The 23,857-nt window shown below is 47.0% G+C and overlaps 1 pseudogene; it reads left to right on the top strand.

Moving 5' to 3' along the window:
* The first annotated feature begins 596 nt into the window (after nucleotides 1-596).
* LOC136993784 (uncharacterized) lies at nucleotides 597-4,399 on the top strand (annotated as a pseudogene).
* The last annotated feature ends 19,458 nt before the right edge of the window (nucleotides 4,400-23,857 follow it).

Here is a 23,857-nt window from a genome sequence, read left to right as displayed (position 1 = left end):
TCCAGCTAGTTTTTCTCGTATCCTTTAAAATGATCTCGTGTATATTGAGCTTACAGGACATTCAGTGTTAATACCGTATGTGGATTATTTGTTATTAGCAAGTAAAGATTACAAGACATGTTTGAAAGACACCTTTTCTCTATGTAATGCTCTTGCAGAGAAAGGGCATCGAGCATCTCTGTCCAAGCTCCAGCTGTGTCAATAAGAGGCAAAATATTTGGGATTTATGTTGAAGGAAGGGCACAGATTAATTGATCCAGAATGAGTAAAGACAATTCTTGATATGCCCTGTCCTATAACAAAAAAGCAACTCAGGGGATTTTTAGAAAGCTTTCACATCTGTAAAAAGGGCATTGTTCTCAGCCCTGGCTCTAGGACTAGCAGATTATAGTAAGCCATGTGAATTATTTGTTCATGAATGACAGGGGGTAGCAAGTGGAGTACTCACTCAAAAACTAGGTCCTCACCATAGGTCAGTGGCCTATTACTCCACCCAGCTAGATGCGGTAACCAAAGGCGCTCCAGGATGCATCAAAGCGATAGCAGCTACAGCGGCCCTTATTGGAAAAACACGACCTGTATTTTTGGGTCACCCAATGACTGTGTATGTGCCACATGAAGTAGAACTGTTAATGAAACAATATGCTACTCAAGCACTGTCCCCGCAGAGAGCTCACCGCTATGAACGAGTAATATTACTTGCAGATAAAGTGACCTTAAAGAGATGCAACATCTTAAATCCAGTGACGCTATTGCCCCTACCTGAAGATGGAGAGCCTCATCGTTCCTGTGAACAGGTGGTTGTCAACTCGAACAAGCCCCAGGAGGATCTCAAAGATGACCCTTTGGGAAACCCAGACTTAGTTCTGTTTACAGATGGATCATCCTCTTATTTGGACAGAAAACGCCATTCAGGCTGTGCTGTCACCAACCTCTTTGAGGTACTTGAGGCTAATCCCTTACCTCCGTCTGTAAGTGCTCGAGGGGCAGAATAAATAGCATTAACCCAAGCAGCAAAGATAGTTAAGAACCTGCGAGTAAATGCATATACCGACTCAAAATACGCATTTGGAGTATGTCATGCAACTGGGGATGTTATGGAAAGAATTAGGATTTTTTACATCATCAGGAAAGAAAATAGCTAATGGAGAAGAAATACGTAATTTGCTAGAATCAGTCCAACTGCCCAAAGAAATTGCTGTAATACACTGCCCAGCCCATACTAAAGGCACTGCAGAAATTAGTAAAGGAAATACTTTAGCTGACGCCGCTGCAAAGGCAGCAGCCTGATGACTTTTGAGGGACTGTATGGTCGCAATTGCAATGATGGACCAGAGCAAATGGCCAAATTTAATAGACCCCAAAACCATGTATGAAAAAGACTGCTTAGCAGAAGAGAAAAAACAATGGGAAAAATGGGAAGCAAAACAAAATGAGGATGGAATATGGACAGTTGGAGGAAAACCAATTCTATGAAAGAAATATGTAATTACTGTGGCTAGGTGGTTCCACGATAAAGCTCATGGGGGAGCAGAGGCAATAGCTAAGCAGGTACAAAAAGCATGGGCAGCTCCAGGAATTTATGCTGCTGCGAAAAGGATAACCAAGAGCTTCCCGACTTGCCGAAAGTTCTCGAGCAGCAAACCAAAGTCAGAGTTAGGGGGATGACCATGGGCCTACTTCCCTTTTCAAAGGCTACAAGTAGATTACGCGGATATGCCAGCTGCCAATGGATACAAACACTTGTTAGAGATAGCAGATCAGTTATCAGGCTGGGTAGAGGCTTTCCCAACAAGGAAGGCCGACACAGGAGGGGTAGTAAAAGCCTTACTAAAAGAAATCATACCCAGATATGGGGTTCCAGAAGCCATTGATTCCAACAGGGTGCCCATTTTACAGCAAACATAATCAACCAATTATATAAATCACTGGGAATAGAGAAAAACCTACATACCCCTTACCACCCACAGTCTTCAGGACAGGTAGAAAGAATGAACAGAACACTAAAAGAAAAAATAGGAAAGGTATGCACACACACTAATCTAAAATGGCCCGAAGCCCTAAATTTAGTCCTATGGGATATCCAAAATGCTCCGCAACAACCCACAGGACTAACACCAGCAGAAATTCTCTTTGGGAGACATTTAGCCATCCCAGGGACTTATATCCTGGCTAAGACCAGCCTGTTGGACAGAGATGAACAGCTAACCCAATATGTTCTAGGTATCCAAAAAAAGTTTGAAAATCTTAAAAAATATGCTCAATGGTATCAATGCACACCACCTGAAATACAAGTGCACGATATACAACCTGGAGATGGAGTATTGGTAGAAGTATTCCCACGAAAAACTAAGTTGGAACCAAAATGGGAAGGATCCTACACTGTATTGTTAAGTTCTTATTTTCCTGTTAAAGTTTTAGGAAAAGAATTGGATTCACCACTCACACGTGAAACAAACTGCAGACCAAGAAGCGAGCACAGCAGGTGTCACTACGGAGCAATGAAGACAACCACACATGCTCCCTGGATGTGCCTAATATTGTTTCTAACCACAAGTTCCAGATGGATAAGTATACAATTAATAAGACGAGATAATTATGATACACAAAGGTATTCTGAAAACAATACAAAAGGAAACCAAATTTGGTTTAATTATTCAGGGCTAGGAGTGAGTGAATTCAGTTTAACCTTTTGTTGTATGTCAGCAAATTTACATGAAACAGTATTGACAGAAACTAAAAGCAAATGCTGTAAAAAAGAGTGTAAAACTGACCAAAAGTGTTGTATATCTGTATCCGCGAAGAGAGAAATAGAAGCCCGGGTCTCCTGTGTTAGCTCGGATTAATCGAAACCAACCCCCCTGGATCGATCCAGAACGACTCCCTTGAGTAAAATGTCTCCCATAATAGTAAAGGCAGGACCATATGTAATTAAAAATACAGGCCAACAACGAGTGTTATTTAAGCCATCTTGGTCTCTTAAACGAGTAGAACTATGGATGCAAATTAACATCTCTACAGTCAAACCGGCCTGTTCACCATTTCTAAGTACCTCCTATGCAGGATGGTCAGCAGGGTTGCATAGGTGAACCCTCACCTCTCCCAAATGAACGAGGAGGGATGTGACCAGTATCAGGGGGCAGGATTAGGAGTTTTAAATAGTATAGATGCCAAAGTGCTCATGAATAAACTAAGTACAGCGACAAGTGATTTGCACAAATTAGAACATCCATTGTGTTCCTCTGTATTAGCATTAGGAACTAACCAGTGGCTCTTATCTAATGTATTACCTCAATGGGAAAGAATTAATGAAAGAGACCACCACTTAATTGTAAATGCACTTGGTGTAGCCCAATATAATGTTTCTCTAGCTCTTAGTTGTATGCAAGCTCAGCTGTGGATGCAATCTATGGTAGCAGCAATTATTAGAGAAGGTGAAGAGGGCACCTTACCCACTGAAATTTGAAAGGTAATTTGGGATAATGCAACTAAATTTGAAAAGGAATTGCACTCTTGGTGGAGTCTAGTCAATTTTACTTATGACCCCATCAACAATAAGGCTATAGCTTTTGTCTTAACAATACACAATGCTTTGGTATACACCATATACCCAATCATTGTGCTGGGATTAAATCACAATGGAGCTGTACTGAATCCACTAGAACATAGAGTGTGGGCCCAGCGCAGCAGAAGAAAATGGCAAACTGTTGATGTTAACGCATGTGTTGTACGGGAACAACAAAGATTTATTTGTGAGAGTAATACCATCAAAGCCCAAGACATTTGTGTTGATACTGAACAAAATGTTTGTCATTTCGAAATACACCCTGATGAAATCCCTGAAACTCTACTTGTATATATTGGAAAAGGATGTGTTTGTATGGGAACCCTCTGTGATCTTATGTTTGTAGATAACATTACTGTAGACACAAGTAATCACTCAAATATTTGTGTTTGTAATTTTGCTAGAATTATGGGATGTGACTTTAATTATTCAGCTCCTATTGTGCCTTATCAATTATTACAGTCTAATTATACCTTAAGTCAAGATTTATTGCCTACCCCCATCGGAATGAATCTTACATTGGTGAAGAAACTGCTACAACATGATGACCTGTGTCAACTGCTAAAATGCATCCGAAACAATGGACAAAAACCTCTAATCGCCATTCGTCATGATACAGAAGAGATACAGCACATCTTAGAAAGAGTGAAGAAGGATTGAGAATATCATTGGTGGGAGACTCTTCTGGGATGGTCACCAACCGCAACAGGGATCTATAATCACATGTTGCACCCAGTAGTAGTTGTGTTAAGTTTAACTGTGCTATGCCTATTATTTATGATCATATTGTATATAAAATTATGGAAAGTGAGAGTACGCCTCAAAAGGTTTTGAGAACTCTGCTTAATATATTAGCAGGAATGCTTAATAAAAACAAAGGGAGGACTATTAGAGAATAATGGACTGAAGCTGTCTAGAGCTGATCACTTAGCATAACTTGCTTAGCATTAGTAGCTAAATTTGCTGAAGGCTGAGGCTGCAAGCTGTGAACATTCAGCTAGATATGTTGAACTTTTAGCCAGTTAAGTAAAAGAAGGCCCCAGAGCCAGTTCAACATAAGGGCAAGGGTGGGGGGACTGTAGAGAGAAATAAGCAGTTTAACATTAATGAGCACCAGCAGAGAGATGGACTTTAAGGTAGGACACAGAAGGAAGAAACAAAGGAACCACAAGACTGATTCCGGAGGACAAGATAAGGAAGTAGAAGAGCCAGACAACTATGCAAGAAAGAAGTAACCACAAAGACTGGTTCTGAGGGACAAGATAAGGGAGTAAAAGAGCCATCGACACCTATGCAGAAGTGCGATAAGAAGTAAAGAACACACCTGGAAACTACAGGAAGGACCAACTGGGAGCTGGAAGACCCCAAACTCTAATATTATGATTGGTTCAGAAGTATGGGGTGGATCCTAGACTGGAAGGGTATAATTACCCAGGGATTTCTTTGTTCGGGGTCCCTCTTCGGAAGCACCCAGCTCGAGCTGTAATTACTGCATGTGTGTCATTAAATTTTATTTTGCTCCGATCTGACTTCGAACTTCTGTCTCAGTGGGAACCTGGGGTCAGACCCTGTTATGGTGGCCGGCGAGCCTAATTGTCCATAAGAATAAGGCAGCAGTTGCCATTGTAATGTGACATATGTTTTTGCCCCAATCATGAAGCAGACCTACTAGTTAACTTCTCATATGACTGAACAAATGATGTCCTATTTTTGCACTGTTTAATGCATCAGGAACACTTGGAGTAACCTTCCATCAACTAGACAGGTTTCTCAAACAGAACACCAAGCATCTGTCTGAAATTGGAAGATGCTTAGAAGAAGGAGAAGGAATGATGATCTATTATAATAGTTAATGGATTTGGTAAGCGAAAGTGGAAACCAGCCTTGCTGAACGCCATGGGTATGATATCTCTAAAGGTTGGTCACCAAAAGCTACCACTGTATTGTGATTGATGTTACATCCTGTGCTCATCCTGTTAATGATCCCCACATCTGCCCAAGCTGGGGCTCCATTCCCAGCCAGAGAGTGGGACGCTGACCTCCCCCCCAGCTCCCTGGACTGCTCCCCCCATGCCCCTTCCCCCTCCTGGGGAGCTGGAGCTGCCCCAGGCCAGGGCAGCTGGCCAGCACCAGGGCTGGGACAGGGCATGGGAGGACAGGGAGTGTGGGGGGGGGGGGTTTCAGGGCAGGGTGAGCAGCCTTGCTCGGGGCTCCCTGCTTCCCAGAGAGCCTTTCCCCGAGTGAGTGTGTGCCTGTGCTGGCCTGGCCGGTTGTTCCTTCACCCCTCCCCGGTTCCCTGCAGGGCCCCGGGCTGTCAGTGCTTCTCTGCAGCACAAGCAGGCTGTGGGGCCACGGGTGACTCTGCGCTGGCCATGGCAGAGCCAGCTGGCCCAGCAGCATTGCACCCGACACCCCCCTCCCCAGGGTCTGTGGCTGTGGAAGATGCTCAAAGCAAACACGGTATTTCAAATGGCTCAGGATGGGTTCAGATGTGTCATTGCACCCAGCCCATGGTTTGTAGGTGGATGACAAGAACCGCTCTGGAGTGTCCCTTCCCTGGGCCTGCTGAGTCCCTGCTGGCTCTGCTGAGCTTGCAGAGCCCTCACTCAGTGCCTTCTTTGGTTTAGCCCTTTGCTTTGGGTGCCTGCACTTGCTTTTGTGAGTCTCCACTCACTGCCCATCCCAGGCACACGCTGACCCTGGGGATGCCCTGTGCTCCCCTGGTGACTCCATATTCCCTTCCAGAAGAACCGGCATCTTTCACCAGCCCTGTAATATGTGAGACAGTCCCTGGCAGATACCACTCACCCTCTCCAGGGGTACTCGGCACCCACAAGTGAGGGCAGAATCCTGCCCTCATTTCCTAACACATCACCCTATGAGCGTGTCCCCCTCAGCCCATGGAGAACTCATGTGCAGCAAAAGGCCTTTTTGGGTGCAACACCCTCAGCGCATTCTTGGCACCAGCTTTGGAAGAAGAGCCCAACCTTCAGGCACTGTACTGAGGAAATCCCCTTTTATTACAGAGATGCTGCTTGGGAGGCCAGCTCTGATGCAGTGGTAGACAGATGGACAGAAGGCCTCTGGGTCAGACAGATGGACTTTGTGCCTGTGGAGATGAATTCCAGCAGTTGTGTACAAACATGAGTGTCACAGATAGAATGCCCAAAGCACCCAAGTTGCCTGAGATAGACTGGATATTGCTTGTGACTAGAGACGGGCAGGTTCTTGCTGCTAAAATATCAGCAACTGAATCAGTTTCTTCAGTGCCTCCTTGAGCTCCTTGTTCCTCATGCTGTAGATGAGGGGGTTCACTGCTGGAGGCACCATTGCATACAGGACAGCCACCACCAGATCGAGAGCTGGGGAGGAGACGGAGGGGGGCTTCAGGTAGGCAAACCCCGCAGTGCTGACAAACAGGGAGACGACAGTCAGATGAGGGAGGCACATGGAAAAGGCTTTGTGCCTGCCCTGCTCAGAGGGGATCCTCAGCACAGCAGTGAAGATCTGCACATAGGACAGCACAATGAAAACAAAAAAACCCAAAAGTTAAACAAATACCAACCACAATAACCCCAGCTTCCCTGAGGTAGGAGTCTGAGCAGGAGAGCTTGAGGATGTGGGGAATTTCACAGAAGAACTGCTCCACAACATTGCCTTGGCAGAATGTTACTGAAAATGTGTTCCCAGTGTGCAGGCCCCCAAAGAGAAAACCAGTGCCCCAGGCAGCTACTGCCATTTTGACACAAGCCCTGCTACCCATGAGGGTTCCATAGTGCAGAGGTCTGTAGATGGCAATGTAGCGGTCATAGGCCATGACAGTGAGAAGACAATACTCAGCTGAAATGAAAAAGACAAACAAAAAAATCTGGGCAGCACATCCTGAGTAGGAAATGGCCCTTGTGTTCCAGAGGGAATTGGCCATGGATTTGGGGACAATGGTGGAGATGGTGCCAATGTCGAGGAGGGAGAGGTTGAGGAGGAAGAAGTACATGGGAGTGTGGAGGCGGTGGTCACAGGCTACAGCTGTGATGATGAGGCCATTGGCCAGGAGGGCAGCCAGGTAGATGTTCAGAAACAGCAAGAAGTGCAAGAGCTGCAGCTCCCGCGTGTCTGCAAATGCCAGGAGGAGGAACTCGTTTGGGGAACTGCCATTGAACATTTGCTTCCTCTGGACTGTGGGGCTCTGTCTGAGGAGGAAAAGACAGTAAAATGTTAGAGCAGGCTTCTCCAAGCCAAACTGATACCATTTCTCATAGTACCCCCCATATTTCCTCTGTCCTTCACCTTCTTTCAGAATCCTTGCTTGAGCTCTGTTTGTGCTGGCTGTGTGTGCCACACTGAGCAGGGGACCCTGCCGTGGTCTCCAGAAGAGCCCGTTCTGCTCTGCCGGGGTGCCAGGGGTGTAAATGGAGGTGTCAAACAGCCCCAGATATTCGGTGGGATACCTTGGGATCGGTGCCGTGAGCTCGGCAGAGGGAACTTGGTCCAGTGACCCAGTGGGACTATTCTCTATTTGCCATAATGAGAGGTGAATACAGCACTCATGCCAGCTGTCTCGGAAAGAGAAGAGCCTTGTGAGGGCTTCATCTCCCCCAGCCTTGCCCTCTTGAACAGAGGTGTCTGTAGCTGAACCAGTCACACCATCGCCCACTCTAGCAAGGGAGAGAAGCAGCCAAGTGAAAGCAGGGGATGACCTCACACTTTCTGGACATCTCTGTTCCAATGAGATAGACTCTGTCCTCATGTCAACTTATCATCCGCACCCTTCCTCCAGGCACTGCAGAGGGAATGGGAAGTGACTAGCTCTGATGTGCACATCCTGCAGCAGATTACGTCCACTCCTTATGTGAAAGGGCTGTTCAACATTTTGAACCCATTTTCTTCAGAAAATGATCTTCAGTGGAGGGGTCAGTTTATATATTTATTTAGTTTTTAGGTGCCTCCATCTTACTGTGGGAGCATTGTCTGATGGGGTACAAATATCTGGCATTTCAATTGTTCTCAGCATGAGCACTTGTGCATGCCAAGAGGAAATAAAGAGCTCGCTGTGACTTTGTACAGAGTCGCAGGATCTGGTCTGTCAATAAGTTTTTCCCCTTGCTGTGCTGCACTTGTACCTCCCTCAGCTAAAGGACAATCACACTCACAAGTTTCTCTAAGAAAGAAAGTGGACTGAGCTGAGAGCAGAGGAGTTCAGTTTCACAGTGAAGATTTCCAAATTCTTTTCTCTCAGCCCAGAGATGGAGAGAGTGAAGAGTGTATCTGACTCACCTATCACAGAAATGCTACAGGGAAGCTGTGCTCTGCTGGAGGGCAGCTTCCAAGTTGGCAGGACACCCCAGAGAAACAGTCAAGGGTCCAAAGGTGGACTCTCCTTAAAGGAGAGTCAGCTGACTACCCAACCTGATGAAATGCATTGCCAGGAGCCTCACGGGTTGGAAAGGGATTGGTGCTTCTCACTACCATGAAGACCACACCACACAGGACACACAGGGTCAGTGTCTTAACTGCAGCTGAACACTCCCATCATTTTGACAGATCAAAAGGACTGAGAGAAACCACAGCAAGTCCCTTCATCCCCACTTCAGCCTACACACAGCACCAGCATCACCTTCTCTGGCCTCATGAGGGTTTGTCTGACCTGCTCCTTAGGACCTGCAAACACAGAGATGCCCCTGGACAGCGCCCTGCCTGTGGGAGCTTTCTGTAGGGCAGAACCAAGTGCACAGAGCATGGGATGGGGTCTGTAAGCAACAACCAGGAAAAAGACGTTGGGACAGAGAAACAGCTCCCAGCAGGGACAGCTCCAGGCATCAGAGCTGGGCAGTGAATGAGAGGGAACTGCTTCTAGAAACATCATGGGAGGATGGATTTGGACAAGTCATGGTCAGGCCCTGCAATGCCCACACCTTCCCCAGTGGGCTCACTTCTGCCCTAAAGAAACCTCCCAGCAGCAGGGCACTGTCCAGGAGCATTCCCATTTTTGGAGGTGCTAAGGAGCAGGGCAGATAAACCCTGCTGAGGCCAGCAAAGGGGAAGCTGGTGCTGTCTACAGACTAAAGGAATGGGTGCAGGGACTTTCAGAAGTACCTAGCAGACCCATTGACTGCTCATTGAAACTGTTAAGGAGTTTCAGTCCTTTGTTCAAAGCTGACAGCTCCATTTCCATTTTCCCCTTGCTAGGTGGCAGGACAGTTAAAGCGCCATCTCAGGAAATTGGCTTCTCTTTCAGGAAATCCCCATCTTTGCCTTCCTCTTGAAAAGTTCCCTCTGAAATGTCCTGTGCATAAGCTAGAGCTGTGAGCAGCCCTGACCCATGAAAAACCCTCTCAACGGGAGAATGAACCTGCTCTGCTGGGGTCGATCATCCCTGCAGCACCGTGGGGAGTTCCCGGGGCAGGCTGAGTGCTGTGCTCTGCTGTGCAGGCAGCAGAGTCAGTGCCCCAGGCACAAAGCACCCTGGGGTGCAGGGACACTGCTCTGAATTACAGCCCATGCAGTCCTGGGTGCACTCCCTGCCTTCACACCCCTGCAGCATCCCAGGGAGAAGGTAGCAGGATGCCCTGTCCCTGTGATGGTGTGGCTGGGAATCCCTGCTTTAGAAGCACCTCCTCCTCCTCTGCACTCAAGAAGACAGCAGAGACATCCTAAAGAACCTAGCAGTCATGGGATGGGATGGGTTAGGAAGACCCCTCCAGCAGCTCCAGTAGTATTGCTCTACAGCCAGAGACTTACTGTGTCAGGGGCTGTGAAGATTTCTCCCTCTGTGAGCTCTCCTCTCTCCTCCCACTCCACGCTGCCTTTCGCTTCTCTCTGTCTTGTCTCATCTCATGTCAGCAAGAGCAGGCAGTGCCTGGAGCCCTGCTGCTCTTTGCAGAGGAGATGCTCTTGCACAGAGCTGTCTCTCAGCAGTGCTGACCGGTTGCCATGAGCTCCCTCTGTCCCAGTAGACTGGCCCCACTCGGGAACAGTGGCCTAGCTGAAGGTGTGACTTCATTTCTCCTTTGCGCTCCCTCCTCTTGGGAAATGTTCACTGAGGTAGACTAAAATAATCACTGATGGTCTCTCTCTAAAGAGTTAAGAGAGACTGATTCCAGCATTGCAATTTGTCTCATCAGAGGATGGTTATCTACAGGACATCAAAGCATCCCACTCTGGAACACCCTATTCCCATCTCTTTACTAGGCAGGACACCTAGACAGGGAGAAGAAAGGAGGTCATTTATCCATGGTTCAGGTATTGATTCAGATGAGTCAATCTGGGCATCTTATGCCAGGTTAGAAACCCCTGGGGCAGAGTGGGATTCTGATCCCTCTCGTGAACTCCACACACAGGAGGTGGGATTCCCCTTGCCAAAGCTGAAGTGAGCCCAACAGAGATGTGGGCACACAAGCTCCTTGTCTAAGTCTCCAGTATAATCAGTGGAGATGGAGGATGGGAGTCAGTTGCTCACACACAAACACCTGGTGACATTTGAAGAGACAGAGGTGGTGCAAGGCATGTGCCAGGGTCTGCTTGCTCTGATGGAGCAACTAGGAGACCTGCGTCCTTCTAGAGCATGAGGTTGGGGCCAGGTGGGGAATTTTCTTGGCCATCTGAAATGACACTCGATGCCTACTACTGCTCCTAGAGGTCCACTCACTAGGAAGCTGAGACTCATGCACATCTCCACATTGCAAACAGTTCATGTAATTCAGTGCAGAGCCTTGATTTAATGCCATAAAAACAGGCCATAGGCAGGGCCATGTCAGATGCCTGGGGTGTCCAGCACAAGCACAGGTCTCTAGCAGATCCAGCATGGGACCTACAGGAAAGCCATGTCCTTTTGGAGTGGTTGCTGGGCAAGTGCCCCAGGGCCTCTCCGGTTTCCTACCTGTGCCCAAATAACTGAATGCCACCACTGCCTTTAGGCAAAGTCCATCACATCTACATCCAAGCAGCTGCATAAATGGGAGGCACATCACATCAAGGACTCCACTTATGTCCCTGCACTCTCAAACCCTTCAAGATCTCCTACTCCTGAACCTCTTCTCATCCCAGATGATATGAACAGGGACTGTGCTAATGATGTCCACAGGATGGCTGCATCACAGGCTGTCCAGGCCCAGGGACTTCTTCAGTGGCACCTTGTTCTTCCTGGAGATCAGCTGACCTCTGTCACAGGCCCTGTGAGCTAAAAAGTCAGTTCAGGCAGCAAAGTCCTCTCCTGCCATTTCTGCACAGACCAGCTCTGCTTTCCTCTGGCCTCAGGTACTGCAGGGTTTGCTCCCTTAGTGGGAACCTCCTTTCACCATTACATTGCCACCTGCTATCTATGCCGGCATGTCCCTGCACTGAAGTGGGCCATTGCACATACGGTGCCCTTGACTCTTGGTAACATGGCTCACAATGAGCAATCTACACTCTGTGCCACAGCTGAGGCTCTGCAGCCCAAATATGTGCAAGTGAATGCAGCCTGGGGCACAGACAATAGCAGATGGAGCTGCACAAGTTGTCACAGGAGTGAAACATTATTGGAATAACTGAGATGTGGTGGGGTCACTCACGTGACTGGAGGGCTATGCTGGTCAGGTACAAGGTCTTCAGGAGAGACTGTGAGGGAAGACGAGGAGGGAGGATGCCCTTTGTGTGAAGGGGCAGCTCGGAGGTATGGAGCTCTTCCCTGGGATGGACAAGGAGCTGCATGAGAGCTTGTGGGTGAGCATGAGAGTAAGGGTGACATTGTGAAGGGAGCTACAGACCACCTGATGTGGGCGAGGAGGTGGATGCAACCTCCTTTTAGCAACCTGAAGAAGTTTGTGGGTCACAGGCCCTGGTTCTTATGGGGAGACCTTAATCTCCCGGACATTCACTGGAAGGACAAACAGCAGAGTGCAAGGAGTCCGGGAGGTTTTTGGAAGGTGTCAGGGACAACTTCTTAGCACATCTGCCAGATGGGCCAAGAAGGGTGATGCTTTCCTGAATGTGGAAATTGCAAACAAGGAGGAACTGAGCAGGGATGGGATAGTCAGTGTCTGCCTTGCCTACAGTGACCAATAGTGTAGTCCGAGATCCTGAAGAGATTGAGGAAGGACAGCAGCAGAGTACAGACTCTGGCCCTCAGAGGAGCAGACTTTGGCCTCTTTGGGGGCCTGGCGGGGGAATCCCATGGGAGGCAGCTCTGAAGGACACAGGAGCTCAGGAGAGCCGGCAGGTCCTTAAGGACAGCAGCCACCAAGCACAAGAATAGTCCATCATGATACTCAGGAAAACCAGTAGACGTGTCAGGGGACCAGCTTGGCTAAACAGGGAACTCACACCTGAGCTCCAGGACAATAAGGCAGCGTACGGAAAGCGGCAGTAGGGAGAGCCTGCAAAGGAGGAATTTAGAAATATTGTCCAGCGAAGCAGAGATGGTCTTAGGGAAGACAAAGCTTCCCTAGGATTGACACTTGCAGGGGATGTCAAGGGCATGAGGATGAGCTGCTACTGCTTCAGTAAGAAGAAAAAGGAGAAGGTGGGCTCACTGCTGAATGGGGCAGGGAATGTAGTAACAGCAGATGCAGATAGGTCTGAAGAAATCAATGCCTTGCTAGCTTCCGTTTTAAAAAACAAGGTCTCCCAGACTGTTGTGCCTGGAGTCAGGACTCCTGAGGAGAAAAACAACGAGCAGTGGATGACATTAGCAAGAACTCAAACTATACAAATCGGTGGGGTTGGATGGGCTGCATATGAGGATGCTGTGAGAGCTGGCTGCTCTCACTCGCTATCATCTTGGAAAGGTTGTGGAGATTGGGCGAGGTCCCAATAACTGGAAAAAGGCAAATGTTACATCCATCTTCAAAAAAGGCCAACAGGACTACCTGGGAAGCTGCAGGCAGTTCAGCCTCTCTTTGGTGAGGAGCATGTCATGGAGGGAATCCTCTTGGATCACATTTCTGGGCACATGAAGGAGAAGAAGGTGACAGGGAACAGTCAGCATGGATTTACCCAGGGTAAATTGTGCCTCACCATCCTGATTGCCTTCTATGATTAAATAATTGTATCTGTGGCTGGAGAAGAGTAAATGACTTTTATCTGGACTTTAGCAAGGTGTTTGACACTGTTTCCCACAATATTCTTGTATGCAAGTTAGAACATTACTGTCTAGAGGGATAGACAACCGAATGGGTAGAAAGCTGCTTGGATGATGAGGCTCAGAGGGCAGTGGCGAATGGGTAGTGCTCTTCCTGGAGCCAAGAGAGCAGTGGAGCACCACTGATCTCTCCAGGAACCAGTCCTGTTTATCATCTTTATTAGTGACACAGAGGAGGCAACACTCGCCATGCTGAAAGGGGGACACCAGTCATATGCTTGAGGGCTGCCATTCAGAGGGACCTAGACAGGCAGGAGGAATAAGCTTCAGAAACTTCACTAAATTCAGCAAGGACAAAGGCCAGGTCTTGCACCTGGCATAGACCAACATCCCACAGTGTTACAAGCTGGGGCCTGAGTGCCTGGGGAGCGGCTCTGTGGAAAAGGACCTGAGGGTCCTGGTGGACAGGAGGCAAAATGTGAGCCAGAATCATTCCCTGGCAGCAAAGAAGGCCAAAAAGCACTGTGGGCTGTATGACCAGGAGCACAGCCAGGAGGTGGAGGGAAACGATGATCCCCCTCTAGTCAGTATTCATTAGACCACATCTAGAGCGCTGCATCCAGTTTGGGTCCCCAGAAGAAGAAAGAGGTTGGTAACTGGAAGTGAGTTTGGCAGAGGGCCCTCAAGATAGCTTTCCCCATAGGTGCTGGTTTGTGTTTTGTGTTTTTTCCTTTTTTTTTTGACACAGAGGAACTTCAGTCCTGAAGGCCCTTAAGAAACTTGGGTGATTTGGACAACAGACATCTCATGAAGCTTTGCAAGACAAGTGTCAAGTCCTGTGAGTAGGGAGGAATAACTGTGCCCATGAGGAGAGGTTGGGGGACCTGGGCTTCTTTATCCTGCTGAAGTGGAGGTGAAGGACAGGAGAGTAGGAGCCTGTGAGTGCTTGAAGGGTGGTTTCAGAGATAATGGAGCTTTTCTTGGTAGTGGGAAACAGCATGAGAAGGGAAAACAGCCACAAACAGCAGCTTGTGGGGTTCAGATGTAACATTAGGAAAAGGGAATGTCACTTGAAGGGTAGAGCTGTGGTGCTACAGGTCACCCAGAGGGAGTCTGTGATCATCCCCTGGCTTTGTGTTTCGAGGAAAACCAAGTGGGGGCAGAGAGACATGAGTGGGGGTAGGGAGATCCAAGGGTGAGAGCAAGGTGGGGAAGCATGTTGGGTGTCTGCAGTCTGCAGGGAAACACACACAGGTGTGGGACAGCGTAGGACAGCCTGTGGTGGAGACAGTCATGGGCATTGCCAAGGCTGAAAGATGCCAACAAAAATGAGTTCTTTGTCCTCCTGACTATGACTGTTATCCCTGCCACTGAGGCCCTCAGGAAGATGTTTCCTTAAAGCACTGTGACCTTGCTGCCTTCTTGTCCCTGGGGACTCAGGAGGTGCTGTATCACTGTCCTGCACTCAGCGTTGCACACCCCCACCCGCACACTGCCCCCAGGAAGAGCCCTGAGCAAAGCGCGAGGGAAAGGATCACCCTGCCAAGGGGCTGGGTGTCAGTGCCTGGCCATTCTGCTTGACAAAACTCATCCAGGCTTACTTGGCATCAGAGCCACCTGCACATTGCCTTTGACTACCTGCAGTCAGGGCCTCCAACTTTCTGCTCTCATCAGCCCCTGGGGAGCCTTCTTTGGTAACAACCCTCATTGGGACCCATTACAACTCCAAGAAACTTTGGGATTTACTTCTGACTTTAACTTCTTGAGAGGCTTGTTCAATCTCCTCCCAGTATCTGAGGTTCATGGACTCAGCACCAAATACACCAGAGGCACCATTAAAATGCAGAAAGCCCTAACAACCAATCTCACTCCCCCTAATTTTCTTCAGTTCTTCAGTTCTTGTGTGGCTAATTGGAGAGGATTCAGGAGTGTACTTACAAGAGCAAGATTTCCATGAGCACCTGAAAAAGAAAGGATTTCTGCTTTTTAAGCTTTCTTTATGTTTCAGCTTACAGAATAAGTGATATCCACACTCTCCAATTCATACTGACCCAGAGGGTCTCTGCCATAATGAAGTCTGAACATGCAGGAAAATCAGTATTTTCAATATGACACCTTTAAGGACAACCTTCCTCCTCACCTCCCCAACCCTGCCATTTCTCTCATCAGCCACTGGGGACTTACATGACTCTTGTTAAAACCTAACCTTTTTCCACTCGAGTCTGTAGCTGAATGTTACAGCTCCTACACACCAATTCCCACCTGCTTTCCTTAGAGAACTAGCTGCAGACATAGGAGGATTTTTCTTAATTGCAAACAAGCAAAAATAGAATATGATACAGTTTAATAAAAAGTCAAATACACTCCTCAGCTGTATGTTAAGTCCAAGCTATCTCCAATGAGGTGCACTTTCCACAAGGAATAACCCTCCTTGAAGTGATTTTTGACAGATAGATAGAAACAGAACTGAGGAGTTGGACAAAGAGACAATGAGCATCCTGAAAGACGAGGCAAGCTTCAGACTCCCTGAAGCTCAGAGCAGCAACTGGAGAGTTGAGAGGTATCGGATGGATCAAGAGTAAGATACGTCCAGTTCGTCTGATGCAAAGATGCTTTTAGAAATGATCAATTTAATCAAGACATGTGAAAATATGTGAGAAATCACTGAGACTATATCCACGGCATAATAGGCAGAACGGTGGTAACAAGTTCAGGGGCAGATTAATATTTCTTCTCCTGAGATTCACACCCTGCCTGAACATTTCCATGATTTTATCATGGGAAAAGTGGACTTTAAAAGTAGTCAGTCCTTTTAGCTGGTGAAAGTGTGTTCATATTTTTTAAATGTTGAAAACTCTTCTTCACCTTTTCAGCCAGAGCTCTCTTCTAACCACAAGCATCCAGTGGCACTTGGAGAGGTCCTGGTGTATCGGAGGTACCTGCCTGGGCCTGGCAGCTCTCACAGGGGACCTGCGGGAGACCAGAGCCCCTTGGAGCTGCAGATGGAGGCTGAGCAGAGGAGACCAGGGAACCTACCAGCCATCGGTGACCCTGTAATTGCATCCCACCCAAATCCTGGAAATCACTTTCCTTTTCAAAAAAAAAGAAAAGACCAGGATATTAAGAGAAAAGACAACAAAGCTAAGAAAGACAATAAGAACACAAAATATTTAAAAGCTGGAAAGTGTAACAAAACATTTCTTCCCTTTAGATCATTTTTTAATTTCTCTCTTCATTCATTTTTTATTGACATTTTCTAAATATCTCTGGTATTATCAGGCCTGCACCATTAAAAAAAATATTTCTGTGTCTCGCACAGAGTCCAGTGGCCCAAAACCACTCACGGCCCAGGGCTGTCCATGCCACTCCTCACTCTTTACAGAGCGAGTGGCACTCACCAGAGATGGGAGTGACCACAAAACTGTTTTAGGCAAACACGACCACTCCAATTGGTTTGCATAAAATCCAATTTAATGGAATAATTGAGCAAGTTACAAGTAAGCAAAACAGCGCTGGGCGGCCGGGGAGTCTCCTGCTCCACCAACGGCGCGCGCAATCCCCCCTCACAGTCTCCTTATATGCGATTCCAGCTCCGGGTATATGTGGCACTTCCTGTAACTTCTGCGGTTGCGCCGGCTGTTGCTAGGGGGGTCTTCTTCAGCCCTCTGGTGGTCGTGGGGATGAAGTCTGGAGTCTTCCTCTGCATTGTGAGTGGTGACCCTCAGGTCACGCATATATTTTACAACTTTCGAGGTCATGCTATATTTCACAGTTGTGTGACATCGCCATCACCATATTAGGCTATCTAAACTAACATTGCCGCTTCGCTAGCTCAACTCCCTTATCTCAGGCGGGGTACATGCCCCCATCACAGGATGTAGGATGTTCCCACGGATGTTCCCACGGATGTTCCCAAGGCTGTTTCTTACTCTGATGTAACAAATTAGCACACATCACAGTCCAGGATGTTTCAAGGCTGTTTCTCACTTTGATGTAACAAATTAGCACATATATCACAAAACCAATATCCTAGCCCTGTGCCTGTTAGTGGCCTGTCAGGTTCTCAGGCAGATAGGACCTCACAACCTCTTACCCCAGACAGGAGTCAAGTGCTGGTCTATCAACTACACACATAGAAGTCACCCCACAGCCACTTTCCCACCCATGTGCCTGCTCCTGATCCATCACCTGCAGAGACAGAAGGGACCTCACTTTCACCTTTATGGTCATGGGTCTCCTACTCTCCTATGAGCTTCTGAGAAAGAACTAATCTCATAAAAATGTCCCCAGCCATCAGCTTCCTGGTGGCCTATCAGCTGATCAGACACAACTGACCTCATAATCACCTACCAAGCCAATGGGCCTGCTGCTGGTCTTTCACCTGCCCTTAGGGAAATGACCTCAGCATGTTTTTGGCTTCCATCCAGTCAGGTATTCATGCAGCAATGACCTCAGAATCATCACCTGAGCCATGGGCCTGCTGCTGACCTATCAGAGGCTAAGACAGAGGTGATCTCACAGTCACTATCCAAGCCACATAACTGTTTCTGACCCATCAGTTACTCAGTTCTGAATGACCTCACAATCAACATCCTAGCCCTGTGCCGCTTGGTGGCCTATCAGGTCCTCAGGCAGAAGTGACCTCACAAACAATTGCCCCAGGCATTAGTCAAGTGCTGGCACATCAGCTGCTCAGATAGAGGTGACCTTACAATCATCTAGCAAGCCCACATGGCTGCTGATGGCCTTTCAGCTTCTCTGATGGATAAGGTTTGTGTTCTTGTTTGGGAGGTCACTTCTGACTGAGCCTCTGATAGGCTAGCAGCAGGCTTATGGCTGGGGCATGGGCATGTGAAGTCACTCCTGCCTTAGCAGTTGATAGACCAGCAGCAGGCACATGGCTTGGATGATGATGGTAAGGTGAGTTGTATGTGATCAGCTGAATGCGGGGGTTGAGTTAGCATCCTGGCAGGAGATCCTGGCAAGAATTGCAGAACCTGCAGGCCTCCAGCAACCTAGTGACACCTTGCAAAATGTGCTCAGCTGAGAGGGACACCTGAACTGTCAGGTTAGAAATGACTCCCTTAGAGAAGAAAGGAGCATGTGGAAAGGTGAGGAACATAACACTTAGGGGGGTTGCAGAGTTATTTGCATAAAGCCACCTCAACTTTGCAAGCTGATTCTCAACTATGACCTTTCAAGTATTTCCTGCCGACTTGCAGGAATGTGCTTGAGCATCGGGCAACAATTTTCAGGGTCCAAAAGCAATGCTGTGATTTTCTTAGCTTTCAGCACAAAAAATAAGCTCTCAGCCCTTGAAACATCACTCACTGTTGTATGTGCATCTGGGAAAACGTTGTAAGAAAGAGGCCAGTTCTTTTCTGAAGAAATACTTTGTCTTTGGAAGTTTTCCTTATTTGCCCATTTTGAAAGGTAATGACTGTAGCACTGCTGCTCAAAAGAGTACCTCTGAGTGCTCCCTCATGGCAAGACCATTTCCTTGTTAACTATGCCAGAGAAGAAGTCCTACCATGTCAAAACTGCTCTCTGAGGCCTCCTCCTGGAAGTCAGCCCTGGATGTCTTGTTTCAGGGCCCGGGGCAGTGCATGGTGTGCAGGTTGCAGCAGAGATCTGCAAGGCAGTGAGCCCTTTGGCAGGGAGAGCTCAGGACCCCGCCCTCCCTCCTTCCCCCTTATTTCAGTGGATTGGGGGGGGTTACTTGGATGGTTAATTAAGAGCAAAGAGTTTCTAGGATACTGCCATATTAGAAGAAAAGAGTGTCTGCACCAATTACATTTATTGGTAGTACCCCCCCAATAAGACTTTATTAGCAGGAGATAGAGGCAACTACTATGCCTTTACTCTAAGAAAACTTGAGATTTAAAGGTCTCAGAAGTGTTATCTTCAAGAAACTCCTCCAGTGAACCCTTTCTGAAAGATGACCTCTTATAATCCAAATATTCTAAGCTGCATATTTATATGTATTTCACAAGAGATCTGGGCTATCTTATGTCTTTGGTTAAACATGGGACAGGAAAGCCCAAATCAAATAAGAGAGGGAAATCATGGAGAATATTTATATTAAAAAAAAAAAAAGACAAAGTATTCTGTAAACATTTAAATTTATTTCACTTTTCTTTGTATTTCCCAGCACCTGTGAATTACCTTTGATATTAGCTTCCATGGGTTTTCTTTCTCAGATAGCCTATATTTCACCTGCAGAAGATGGTGCTTCTGAGTCCTTGGTTTTATGCTTTCCAATTTTAGTTGTATAAAGAAGTTACCATCAAACAAAAATGCATGGTTTTTTGCTTCATACACTGTCATTCTAAAAGTAGTACAGACCTACATTAACTTTGGATCAGTATACCTGTTATTGAAAATTAAGCTCACCGGCCACCATAACAGAGTCCGACCCTAGGTTCCCGCAGAAGTCTGAAGTCAGATCAGAACAAAATAAATTTTAATTACACGCGTGCAATAATTACAGCTCGAGCTGGATGCCTCCAGAGAGGGACCCTAAACAAAGAAATTCCTGGGCTATTATACCCTTACAATCTAAGTTCCCCACCCCTTATGCAATAGTTTGGACCAATAGTAATATTTAGATCTGGGGTCTTCCCCTTCTTCATTGCGTTCCTTCATTGTCTCTAGCAGGCTGCTTCTTATCCTATTTTCAAGGTTGCAGCTTCTGCTCTTGGTTGTAACTTCTTTATCTTTCCAGCTTGAACCAGCGCTGGGGCCCTCTTTCCCATAACTAGGTAATATCTAGGAGAGAGTTCACAGCTTGCAGCCTAAGGCTTCAGCAAATTTAGCTACTAATGCTGAGCAAGTTATGCTACGCAATCAACTCTAGACAGCTTCAGTCCAATATTCTCTAACAGTCTTCCCTTTGTTTTTATTAAGCATCCCTGCTGATATGTTAAGCAGAGTTCTCCAAGCCTTTCGAGGCGTACTATCACTCTCCATAATCTTATGTGCAATATGATTGTAAGCAATAGGCATAGCACGGTTAAACTTAACACAACTACTACTGGGTGCAACACGTGATTATAGAACCCTGTTGTGGTTGGTGACCATCCCAGAAGAGTCTCTCACCAATGATATTCTCCATCCTTCTTCACTCTTTCCAAGATGTGGTGTATCTCTTCTGCATCACGATGAACAGTGATTAGAGTTTTTTGTCCATTGTTTTGGATGCGTTTTAACAGTTGACACAGGTCATCATGTTGTAGTAGTTTCTTCACCAATGTAAGATTCATTCCGATGCGGGTAGGCAATAAATCTTGACTTAAGGTATAATTAGATTGTAATAATTGATAAGACTGTCACACTATGAAAGTTCGATAGTAACAACTGAGACAGTAACATAATAAAAAATTATGTTTATTTCCTCACGCAAATTCTTGGATTAGTAACATCCATTAAAATAATGCGATTACTAATTTAGAAAGGATAACCCAAAACTGTTGATTACTGCGCTATTAATTGGAAGCACTGCTTATCCCTACTTGAAAGCTTTCCTGTTCACTCTCTTAGTGAGAGGACCCTTAACCTCGAGGAGTTACCTTAACCCAGCGTCCCAGGAGAAGGGGGGGGGGAATACTCACAGTCCAGCCGGAGAAGACGATCAGGTCACGTTCCCGTCCCTGCTCAAACTCTCTTAGCTTCCAAGTCTCTTTTTATACGGCTGGGGCTCTGGGCAGACACTGCTTTTGCTGATTTTTGTGAGTTTCACAGTCACAGGACTGTTTGTTTGTCTGTTTGGAAGGACCCTGCTACCAAGGCGAGACCACAATACCTCTGTATTGTTTCTTCCCTCCCTGGGGGTTCATGCAGATTCCAGGTGGCAGACTTCTTCAGTCTTGTTAATTCTTCCATCCCGCACCCTTGCGCATATCAATCCTTGCGCATATCGGTTGGTAGATGACTTTAGTCCTGTTAACTCCTCTGTTCAACAGCTTTGCGCCCATCAGTTCTTGTGCATATCAATTGCCAAACTTCAGTCCTGTTAACTCTTCACTCACCCGTCAGGCTCAGTGCCTGATAGGCCAGTGCTGGTCCTGTGGGTGCAGTTTGTGGTTCTGAGGTCACTTGTGGCTCAGTGCCTGATAGGCAAGTGCTGGTCATGTGGGTGCTGTTTTTACTTGTCAGGTTACTTCCACCTCAGCACCACATACTGCCACATTAGGCACATGGCTCCTCTTTGTCGTTGTGAGGTCATTATGCCCCTGTACCTTATAGGGCAGCAGGAAGCACATGGTTTTGATGCAGATTCTCAGTACATGGCTGAGAGCATAAGAAGGAACTTATTGCCAGCAATAATACTTAAAAACTTAGAAATAAAACTCCTTTTTCTCATCACCAGTACCCGAGAGCAAACAAAACGGAACAGATTATCTTATTTGTTTGGCACCCCAGATAGAACACAGCGAGGTTCCCATGTGGTGAGCACTGGCACTGGTCTTGCATGCCTACGTTTATTGGCCGTGGGCTCCTGGAGATCTACTTCAATGGGCACAGCAAATGGCCCGGGTGTGGGAGGACCCGGAAAAGGCAGCCCCACTGTTTTGTACAAGAGTAGAGGGACATTCCATTTGTTAGGGGGATGTTCAAGTATTGTTTCAACAGATATTTCAGCCAGGGGATAGAGAATGGATATTGAAAGAAGGACAGGGAATTGGCAGACTGAGATGATAACCGACAGCCTTGACCACGAGCAGATCTGAATTAGGATTATAATAATACAAATGATTGGGCAGCATGTGAAATGGCATGCCAAAATCTGGTTTTAGTTCTAAGAACTGCCGGGCAAATGGGGGTTATCTCAGAAAAGGTACTAGTGTTAGCAAAAGTCTGAGGAACACTCGATTTTTGGACTAGTTTGCTTGCGGCAAATTATGCTCTTATGCTATGGAGGGATGTCTGTGGAAAATGTTAATGAAAGGCTGGCAGTGAGCGTATTGGTCCAGCAAGCGGCACCAGCTATCCACGAGTATTTCAGAAACCATGCTCCAGGGTGGCAGGGAGAGAATTTACAGAAGATTCACTGTATTACAGCAGCTGGACCTTTACTAGAAACATTTGAGAGCTGTGACAGTATGAGCAGACATGTTACATGGTTGAGGGCTCATCTGTCACACAAGAGGAAGATCTCCATTTGGGTTATCTGAAGGTTGCCTCTCTGGTCATCTACCAATAATGTCTAGTCAGTGCCCACATGTACCAACAGCATGTGCTAATGTGCTTGAGGCACCACGTACAGGCAATGGCTTGTGATGTTCCCGAGCAAGAAACCTGGTCTGAAGGAGCCTCTGGAAATGAGGCAGCAGCCTGTGAGCTGGGGAGCTCTTCAGACAGCTTGAAGGCTGCTCACCTCTTCCAAAATGACCTTTGAAATTATGATTCATGACCAGGCGAACAGGACAGTGCCTGCCCTCACCTTTCCTGCCTTGTGCTCCAGACTGACTTGGGCACAAGCCCATCCTGAGCTGCAAACTCAGCAGTCCCTAGGGTGCAGCAGTGCAGCCAGGCTCATCCACCTTGCTGAAGGGCTCGGCTTCTTTTCTCAAGCACGCCCCACACAAACCAAGCTGTGAGGCTCCTTAGGAGTGACTTACATCTCAGTAGCTCTGAAGTCAGGCAGAGGTTAAGGTCTATTTCTGTCTGTGTAGCTAGGGCTGTAATGTAAGCGGAGCAGAAATTACACCCTAAGTCATCGGTTTGTCTTGGTAGGTGTGTTCTGACACTTTGTCTCGATGTACTATCCATCTGGTTGATACAGTTTTCATCAGTTTACATTTTACATCCTGTTTACATGTTTTTGTTTACATGTGTTTGTTTGCATAGATACATAGTTATTAGTTACATAGCAGCCTATTCTGCATGGCTCAATATTCTCATACAAACTTCCTTTTCACAGCACACAGGCAGGCCAGAGGACAACACCAACTCTCATTTATGTTCCACATGTCCACGTAAGGTGGGAGGCTTTTGGAGTCTCCTGGGAAGCTCCATTTACAACATTACTACAGAACAGTCCAGCATATGCACAAGTTTTGTTGCTTGCCAATTCAGATGGATGGATAGGTATTGTTTTGAGTTTCCTTTTCCAGTTTCAAGGGCACTTAAGTGAAGATGAAGCACCTGAATGCTGTGCTTTCCCAAGCAACTGGATACTGTTATCACGAGGGCACCCTACCTGAATCTATTAACATTTGCTTAGCCAGAAAACA

This window comes from Apteryx mantelli, chromosome 20 (genome assembly GCF_036417845.1).
Source record: "Apteryx mantelli isolate bAptMan1 chromosome 20, bAptMan1.hap1, whole genome shotgun sequence".
Classification (NCBI taxonomy): Eukaryota; Metazoa; Chordata; class Aves; order Apterygiformes; family Apterygidae; genus Apteryx; species Apteryx mantelli.
This window is presented reverse-complemented; position numbering and strand designations above follow the sequence as displayed.